At 51.3% G+C, this 8,940-nt stretch overlaps 1 protein-coding gene across 2 annotated transcripts in view; it reads left to right on the top strand.

Annotated features, from left to right (window-relative positions):
* The first annotated feature begins 4,925 nt into the window (after window positions 1-4,925).
* Window positions 4,926-8,940, top strand: part of DENND2C (DENN domain containing 2C) — a 50,770-nt gene continuing 46,755 nt past the window's right edge. Inside the window, exon 1 of one of the 2 annotated variants that reach the window (XM_030561777.1) lies at window positions 4,926-5,015. The gene's annotated coding sequence lies outside the window, so the exon portion shown is untranslated. Of the gene's footprint in view, window positions 5,016-5,753; window positions 5,955-8,940 lie in introns of those variants that run through there. The other variant, XM_030561775.1, reaches the window with a different exon arrangement.

Genomic DNA, 8,940 nt, shown 5'->3' with positions numbered 1-8,940 from the left:
AAGAGAAGAATGAGGGAGGATTTGATAGCTGCTTTCAACTACTTGAAAGGGGGTTCCAAAGAGGATGGATCTAGACTGTTCTCAGTGGTGGCAGATGACAGAACAAGGAGTAATGGTCTCAAGTTGCAGTGTGGGAGGTCTAGATTTGATATTAGGAAGAACTTTTTCACTAGGAGGATGGTGAAGCACTGGAATGGGTTACCTAGGGAGGTGGTGGAATCTCCTTCCTTAGAGGTTTTTACGGTCAGGCTTGACAAAGCCCTGGCTGGGATGATTTAGTTGGGAATTGGTCCTGCTTTGAGCAGGGGGTTGGACTAGATGACCTCTTGAGGTCCCTTCCAACCCTGATATTCTATGGTTCTATGATTCTATGTTTGTTCACTTCTGCCTAAACTGTGCAGCGTTGCAGGGTTGCTTAGACATGGCAGCTTTTTTTCTATAATGAGGAAGTGACTGGTGTATAAATAGTTTGGAAAGTGCCTTGAGAGCCTCATACATGAAAACATGCTTTGTAAGTGGAAATTATTCTTACTAATGATTTACTGTCCTATGAGAGTCAAAGCCTACGATTAAATATTTGTGCCATTGCTAATTCTATGATTCTATGATTCGCTGATTCTACTGTACAACTATCCTGTCCTTTGGAATGAATGCCTAAATGTTGCCATCTAGTGGCTTTTCTCTGAAATTACACTGCTGTAGCAAACACAACAGACCTGCATTTACTTGCAAGGGCAGGGGCCCCAAACCCACAAACTTAAAACATCTGCAAGTTTCAAGCACCCACAAGTAAATGCCACAGCTCCTGCCTCTGAACTCCATAGAACACTGCCGGCATGCCTGGAGTAGTCCTGGGCCCCGTCTTCAGGACTTAGTTTGTTGTTCTGGACTGTGGGGTGGAATTTGATTTTCTCTCCAGAGAAATAAATCGAGAGTGTATGGATAGTATCAGAAGCTGTTAGATGGCAATAGGATATCTAATTATCTCATGCACTAGTCTGTATTGTGTTATACTGTGTAGCTGCACTGGCTCCCAGGGCTGTCAGCAATCCCCATCTTCCCTTCTGTCTCACAGAAGGGGTCCCAGCCAGTCCTTCCTAATGGGATTTCCTATTAGGCTTTTGGGGCCTGAGGCAGGATCATACCAGTCACTGGCTCTTCAGCTGTTGAATTCTGATACCTCGGTGTGAACCAATGCGAGTAAGTGTGAAGAGGCTTTGGGAGGGCTGTGTGGTTGCTGGGAGAGGCTGCACAACACAGATAGGCACATGCCTGCTGAGCTCATCTTTGGCACCTACAGCCCGTAGCACTGACACAGCACCTTGCAGTATGCGGTAGGAGCTGGGCCTTCCTAGCCACCTGAACCGGCATGAACAGATGGCAAGGTGTGATGGGTGTATATCATTCCGGGTGGGAGTAATGAGGTCACAGGCAGGGTGCGTCACAATGAGCTTTGCCTGAAGTTCCAGCCTTTCCCAATCCTTGCTCTACCCTCGGCAATGGCCAGATTGTCCCCAAGGTGCCAGGCGCCAAGACTCCAAAGGGTGGCACTGCTTCCTGCATGCCCAAGAGAGCGATAGAGCTGGAAAGTGGCAGGCAGTCCGGGGTAGTCGGGAGCTGTTATGTAAACTAGGGCCAGGGGAGGTTCTATGTATTTTGCCACCCCAAGCATGGCAGTCAGGCGGCTTTCGGCGGTGCACCTGTGGGAGGTCCGCTGGTAACGCGGATTTGGCGGCATGCCCACGGGAGGTCCCATTGTCCCGCGCCTTCGGCGTACCCGCAGCCGAATTGCCACCGAAACCCTGGGACTGGCGGACCTCCTGCAGGCATGCCACCGAAGGCAGCCTGACTGCCGCCCTCACAGCGACTGGCAGGCTGCCCCACGCAGCTTGCCACCCCCGGCACGCGCTTAGAGCACTGGTGCCTGGAGCTGCCCCTGACTAGGGCTCCAGAGGCACGTGGGGCCACACGTTTTGGGCCTGGATGTTGAGGGCCCCATAGCATTGGTGTGTTCAGGGGTCAGGAAGCTCAGGCTGGGGTGCAGCCCTTTGGGATGAGGGCCCCATTTCCAAAGGCCTGTTACCCCTTGCTGTGCTGTCAGGTCTCTGCTCAGGCAGGAGCCCTGGACAGGATTTGTCAGGAGTGTCCCCCACTCCCTGGCTGGCAAATGGGATCCCGCCATAGAGCTAGGGTGAGTAGTTACCAGTCAATGGGTGTGTGGGAACTGCTCGCACCCATAGATTCATAGACTCTAGGACAGGAAGGGACCTTGAGAGGTCATCGAGTCCAGTCCCCTGCCCTCATGGCAGGACCAAATACTGTCTAGACCATCCCAGATAGACATTTATCTAACCTACTCTTAAATATCTCCAGAGATGGAGATTCCACAACCTCCTGAGGCAATTTATTCCAATGTTTAACCACCCTGACAGTTAGGAACTTTTTCCTAATGTCCAACCTAAACCTCCCTTGCTGCAGTTTAAGCCCATTGCTTCTTGTTCTATACTTAGAGGCTAAGGTGAACAAGTTTTCTGCCTCCTCCTGATGACACCCTTTTAGGTACCTGAAAACTGCTATCATGTCCCCTCTCAGTCTTCTCTTCTCCAAATTAAACAAACCCAGTTCTTTCAGCCTTCCTTCATAGGTCATGTTCTCTAGACCTTTAATCATTCTTGTTGCTCTTCTCTGGACCCTCTCCAATTTCTCCACATCTTTCTTGAAATGCAGTGCCCAGAACTGGACACAATACTCCAGTTGAGGCCTAACCAGCGCAGAGTAGAGCGGAAGAATGACTTCTCGTGTCTTGCTCACAACACACCTGTTAATGCATCCCAGAATCATGTTTGCTTTTTTTGCAACAGCATCACACTGTTGACTCATATTTAGCTTGTGGTCCACTATAACCCCAGATCCTTTTCTGCCGTACTCCTTCCTAGACAGTCTCTTCCCATTCTGTATGTGTGAAACTGATCGTTCCTTCCTAAGTGGAGCACTTTGCATTTATCTTTATTGAACTTCATCCTGTTTACCTCAGACCATTTCTCCAATTTGTCCAGATCATTTTGAATTTTGACCCTGTCCTCCAAAGCAGTTGCAATCCCTCCCAGTTTGGTATCATCTGCAAACTTAATAAGCATACTTTCTATGCCAACATCTAAGTCGTTGATGAAGATATTGAACAGAGCTGGTCCCAAAACAGACCCCTGTGGAACCCCACTCGTTATACCTTTCCTGCAGGATTGGGAACCATTACTAACTACTCTCTGAGTATGGTTATCCAGCCAGTTATGCACCCACCTTATAATAGCCCCATCTAAGTTGTATTTGCCTAGTTTATCAATAAGAATATCATGCGAGACCGTATCAAATGCCTTACTAAAGTCTAGGTATACCACATCCACCGCTTCTCTCTTATCCACAAGACTCGTTATCCTATCAAAGAAAGCTATCAGATTGGTTTGACATGATTTGTTCTTTACAAATTCATGCTTGCTATTCCCTGTCACCTTACCACCTTCCAAGTGTTTGCAGATGATTTCCTTAATTACTTGCTCCATTATCTTCCCTGGCACGGAAGTTAAACTAACTGGTCTGTAGTTTCCTAGGTTGTTTTTATTTCCCTTTTTGTAGATGGGCACTATGTTTGCCCTTTTCCAGTCTTCTGGAATCTCTCCTGTCTCCCAAGATTTTCCAAAGATGATAGCTAGAGGCTCAGATACTTCCTCTATTAACTCCTTGAGTATTCTAGGATGCATTTCATCAGGTCCTGGTGACTTGCAGGTATCTAACTTTTCTAAGAGATTTTTAACTTATTCTTTTTTTTATTTTCCCTTCTAAACCTACCGCCTGCCCATTAGCATTCACTATGTTAGGCATTCCTTCAGACTTCTAGATGAAGACTGAAACAAAGAAGTCATTAAGCATCTCTGCCATTTCCAAGTTTCCTGTTACTGTTTCTCCCTCCTCACTGAGCAGTGGGCCTACCCTGTGCTTGATCTTCCTCTTGCTTCTAATGTATTGATAAAAAGTCTTCTTGTTTCCCTTTATTCCCATAGCTAGTTTGAGCTCATTTTGTGCCTTTGCCTTTCTAATCTTGCACCACATTCCTGTACTGTTTGCCTATATTCATCCTTTGTAATTTGTCCTAGTTTCCATTTTTATATGACTTTTTTATTTTTTAGATTATGCAAGATCTCGTGGTTAAGCCAAGGTGGTCTTTTGCTACATTTTCTATCTTTCCTACCCAGAGGAATAGCTTGCTTTTGGACCCTTAATAGTGTCCCTTTGAAAAACTGCCAGCTCTCCTCAGTCGTTTTCCCCCTCAGTCTTGATTCCCATGGGACCTTACCTATCAGCTCTCTGAGCTTACCAAAATCCGCCTTCCTGAAATCCATTGTCTCTATTTTGCTGTACTCCCTTCTACCCTTCCTTAGAATTGATTCACTATGGCCTGTGACTGGTCACCTAACTCACATGGCACTGGTCAGGTTGTGCTCCCCAGCTGCAGCCCTGAACCCCCGTGAAGGTGTCACTTCCCCCCGTTTTGGGGATGAATTTTCATTTGTGTGGCAATCCCTGAGATGGGCAGGGTGTCCGCCCCAGGGACATGCTAGCACTGCGGCGGGGGCTTATGGCACAGGGAAGGTGGCAGCACCATGACTCAGAGACCCTCCCCGGATTGGTGTGGGGGTCTCCCGGGGGGCAGGACGGGGAGTGGGGGGGTCACGTCGCAGGTGGGGGTCTGTCTCCCTGAGGGACAGGTCGGGCCGTGGCACAGGCTGACAGACCCCGATCCGTCCCCCAGTGGCGTGTCAAGACAGCAAGTGGCAAGGAACGAACCCCCTCGCCATGCAGTGCGTGACCCTTTAAAATGCGGAGCTTTGGGCGGGGCCAGGTTTCTGAGTGACTGTTGCTTTGCCCAATAGGATGTTGTCCAAATGTATGAAGCTAGAGACGCCCGCGGGCCTCGCTGAGCCGGACTGGATTGGGGGGTTTTGTGGGGTGCGACGGAGCAGGTGAGAGCCCGGCCTGGGCGGCCTCTGTTGCAGGGATCGGGGCCCTTGTGATGGGGCTGCGCGGAGACAGGGTCCCCGTGGCGCCGGGCGCTGCGCGGACGCGGGGATGGGCCGGGGGTCCCCGTGGCGCCGGGCGCTGCGCGGACGCGGGGTGGGCCGGGGGGGGGTCCCCGCGGCGCCGGGCGCTGCGCGGACGCGGGGTGGGCCGGGGGGGGTCCCCGCGGCGCCGGGCGCTGCGCGGACGCGGGGTGGGCCGGGGGGGGTCCCCGCGGCGCCGGGCGCTGCGCGGACGCGGGGTGGGCCGGGGGGTCCCCGCGGCGCCGGGCGCTGCGCGGACGCAGAAACCTCTCTTGCTTGACAACCTAAATAAACTAGACAAAAATCAGCAGTGTCCTGGGGCGGAGCGCTGCGGTGTGGCAGAGGTCGGTGGCGGTGCTGGTACTGGGGCCTGGGTCTCCTGAGTGACAGCCCCGGCCCTGCCCACTGGACCATACTGTCTTTCGGCACTGGAGATGCTGGCAGGTCTGTTGGGCTTTACCGAGCCTGTGACCGGAGAATCCCCTTTCATCCCCCAAGTATCTGTGGCTCCCGCACTGGGCAGCAGAGATGCCTGTGGGAGGGAAGCTGTCTCCCCTTCCCACTGAGTTATAATTACAGAGCTGCTTACGCGGTGGGGTGGGGGTGGAACCAGGCTAAACAAATCCTCCTCCCTCGCTCTGGGAGTGAGTCACCCCTGGTTCCTGCCCCTCTCAGCGGGAGAGCCCTGGCCTGCACAGCAGCCGGAGGTGTGGGGCAGACAGATGGGACTGAGCAACCAGACTCTTCTTGTCGCAGCCTGTCCATGCATTGGGTTTGATGCTCTGGCGTGAGTTACGGGAGCCTGGAGCTCTTTGGGAACTGCAACAGGGGTGTCCAGAGTTCGGAACAAGACAGTCCCAGGTTAGTCTCTGGTTTAGTTGGTTTCCTATTGGAGCAGGGTCCTGTGCACTGTGACTGCACCCAGCTGCCCTTCTGTTTTCCCATCTGATTTGGGAATTGGGAGAGTTAATGGTCATGAAGTGTCCAGATACCCTGGTGATGGGCTCCCACTAGGTATGTGGATGTGTGGACTGACAGTGCTTTGCAAGGGCTAAACAGGATTTGTTATGATGTTCTGAGACTTTCTTTACAGTGTGTGGCGTTTAATCAGGTCTCAGAGTCCTGACTTTGCAGCTAGACGTAGCGTTCTGCATCGCCGTAATATGCCCTGTTACTATGCCAACTTCATCTGTGGTTTTTAATAAGCAGATGGACAGCCAGCGAAGCAGCTGTGGTTTCTGCTTAATGGGACATGAGCTTTGCAGGTTCAATTCCTTTTTGTTCAGGTTTCAGTTTTGAGGTGGTAGAATTAGGAGTAAAGGTCAAGATTCTGTATGTCCCTGAATCAGTGTTTTGGCTTTGCCTTGGCATTTCCTAGTCTGATAAAATCAGTATCTCAGACGAAGTCTTGATTCCATTGATGTTCTCATTCCAGTGAATGAACATTTAATGTAAGAGGAATGTGCCAATGGGAGAATCTCTTGGAGTCAGGGCCGGCGCTACCATTTAGGCAACCTAGGCAATGGCCTAGGGCGCCAGAATTTTTGGGGGGCGCTATTTTGCTGGGGGGGCAGCATGTGCGTCCGGTGGACCTACCGCAGTAATGCCGGTGGACGGTCCGCTGCTGGAAAGGCTCCGGTGGAGCTGCCGCAGTCATTACGGCGGACGGTGCGGTGGTCTAAAGGCTCCGGTGGACCTGCCGCAGGCATACCTGTGCAGGTCCACCGGAGCCTTTCCAGCAGCGGATTGCCCGCCGGCATCACTGCGGCAGCTCTACCGGAGCCTTTCCAGCAGCGGACCGTCCACCGGCATTACTGTGGTAGGTCCACCGGGGCCGCGGGGGGCAGTGAATGGCCATCCGCCTAGGGTGTCAGAAACCCTGGCGCCGCTCCTGCTTGGAGTCTCCCAAAGAATTTCTTAAATGCAAGGACATGGCAGATTTATTTGTGGCAATGTCTATTTCAACGGATTAGAAGAAGATGGGAGGACAGCGTCTTGGGGATTGTGCAAAGGGAAGGGCAGACAACTCTTCACATTAAACATCCGTGCAGGCTCTGCTGTTCAGAACAGGAATGGCATGGAGAGGAATCAAAGTGCTTCAATTGTAGACTTTTTGTTTTCAGTGTTTTGAAGTTTTCACAGCCAAACCAGGAAATGTAGTAATGTTGTCTTGTGACCTTCCATTGTGTTTTGGAGTGGATGACAATAGAGCCTTTTCTAATACAGAAACAAAGGGAAAATGTTGGATACGGTTTTTAACTGGTGTCTCAACAGCCTGGTGTGATCCCAAAGGAAAAGTTTTTATTTGTGTGCCTGCTGTGGTCTGACTCCATGCTTCCCTGAGGTAGATGTGCCCCTGAACACTAGGCTGCTGTTTCTTTAACACCATTTAATGGAGGCAAAATGCTGTTTTAGCAGGTTGGACTTGCAGCATTGTGGGGAAAGGGAAGCTTGACTGTTCGGGGGAAGTGCATTCTGCAAACGGAGGCTGTGGTGCCCACTGGAGATGAGTCTAATGCTTTGTTAATGTCTTATCATACTGAATGTTAGGAACACGGGAACTAGCAGACAGGATCAGCCCATGGCACCTCCTAATCCAGTCTCCTCTGTCTGACAGGGGCCAGAATTGGCTGCTTCAGAGGAAGCTGCAAGAAACTCCCTAGTGGACAATTATAGAAAAACCTGCCCACTGGGAAAGTGTCTTCCTGACTCTGTCAGTTGGAGGAGTTCTTTCTGTCCTGGAGCCTGCAGAGTCGCATTTGCCACTGCTTTGTCTTTACTTTTATTTTTACGCAGGCCTCGTGGTCTCTGTCCTGACATTGGCTGGGCCTCTTTACCATAATATCCGAGTGCCTTGGCCTGCAATGTACTTTTCCTCACAATAGCAGTGAGACAGGCAGGGCAGTGCTGTTATCCCCATTGCGTAGCGAGAGGCCAAGCGACTTGCCCAGGGTCCCTCAGGGAGTCTGTGGTAGAGCAGGAAAGTGAAAGCACGTCTCCAGAATCCCTGGCTAGTGCCCTTCCTCCTAAGGACAGCCTGTGCCTGTGAGAGCCCTGGCTGTTAAAACCCCCAGCAGGAGAAATCCTGGGAGCTACAGAAGGGATGTGCAGGATTCTTCTCTGCAAACTCCCTCAGCCAAGGGAGAAAGAAGCCCGGGGGAAATTCTGGGTTTTCCCAGAAGAGACCAAGTCGATGCAATGGCAGACAGGCTCTGCTGGGAGTTCCGAGCCAGGCCTTGCACTGTGTCCCAGTCCACCGAGCATGGGCCCAGATGACAGCTGGCTCTGCAGGTGGAAGTCCTAGTTTCAGGTTGCTCTGGACTCGGCTGCCCCGGAAGAGAGACCTCAGGACTGCATTGGATTACTACTTGGCCTGTTCAGTGCTTGCCATTTTTTTGCAAAGAGAATGCAATCGTGGCTCAGGGCTAGAGACCCTGGTGATGGGTGTTGGTTAGCATCGGGGTGGGGTGCCGGGACATCCTGGACTGTAATGACCGGCTCTTGCCTTCGTGGAGGATGCAATGTTGAAATGGTTTGTACAGAAAGCAGTGAGATTTCCTTTGTAAGTGCAACTGGCTCATGGGTTTAGTGGCATCTTATTTGCGCTCAGGGTGATGCCTGGTCAGCTGGTTTCTCTCTTATTCTGGGAGGCTTGTGTTGCCAGTAGCTTATCTGAGGAAGAAACTGGTATAACAAGACAGTGTGTTAAACTGAACGTGTCCAAACAGGTACTTAATTATGCCTCGTGAGTGATGGGTTTGCCCAGCTGAATGGCTGAAGTTTCCTGTTTCTCACCTCCTCTGAGGGAACGGTTCTCACACATAGGCTGTTTTTTGGGAGCATTGGG

Source organism: Gopherus evgoodei, chromosome 4 (genome assembly GCF_007399415.2).
Source record: "Gopherus evgoodei ecotype Sinaloan lineage chromosome 4, rGopEvg1_v1.p, whole genome shotgun sequence".
Classification (NCBI taxonomy): Eukaryota; Metazoa; Chordata; order Testudines; family Testudinidae; genus Gopherus; species Gopherus evgoodei.
The sequence above is the reverse complement of the archived record's forward strand: the minus strand, read 5'-3'. Positions and strand labels throughout refer to the sequence as shown.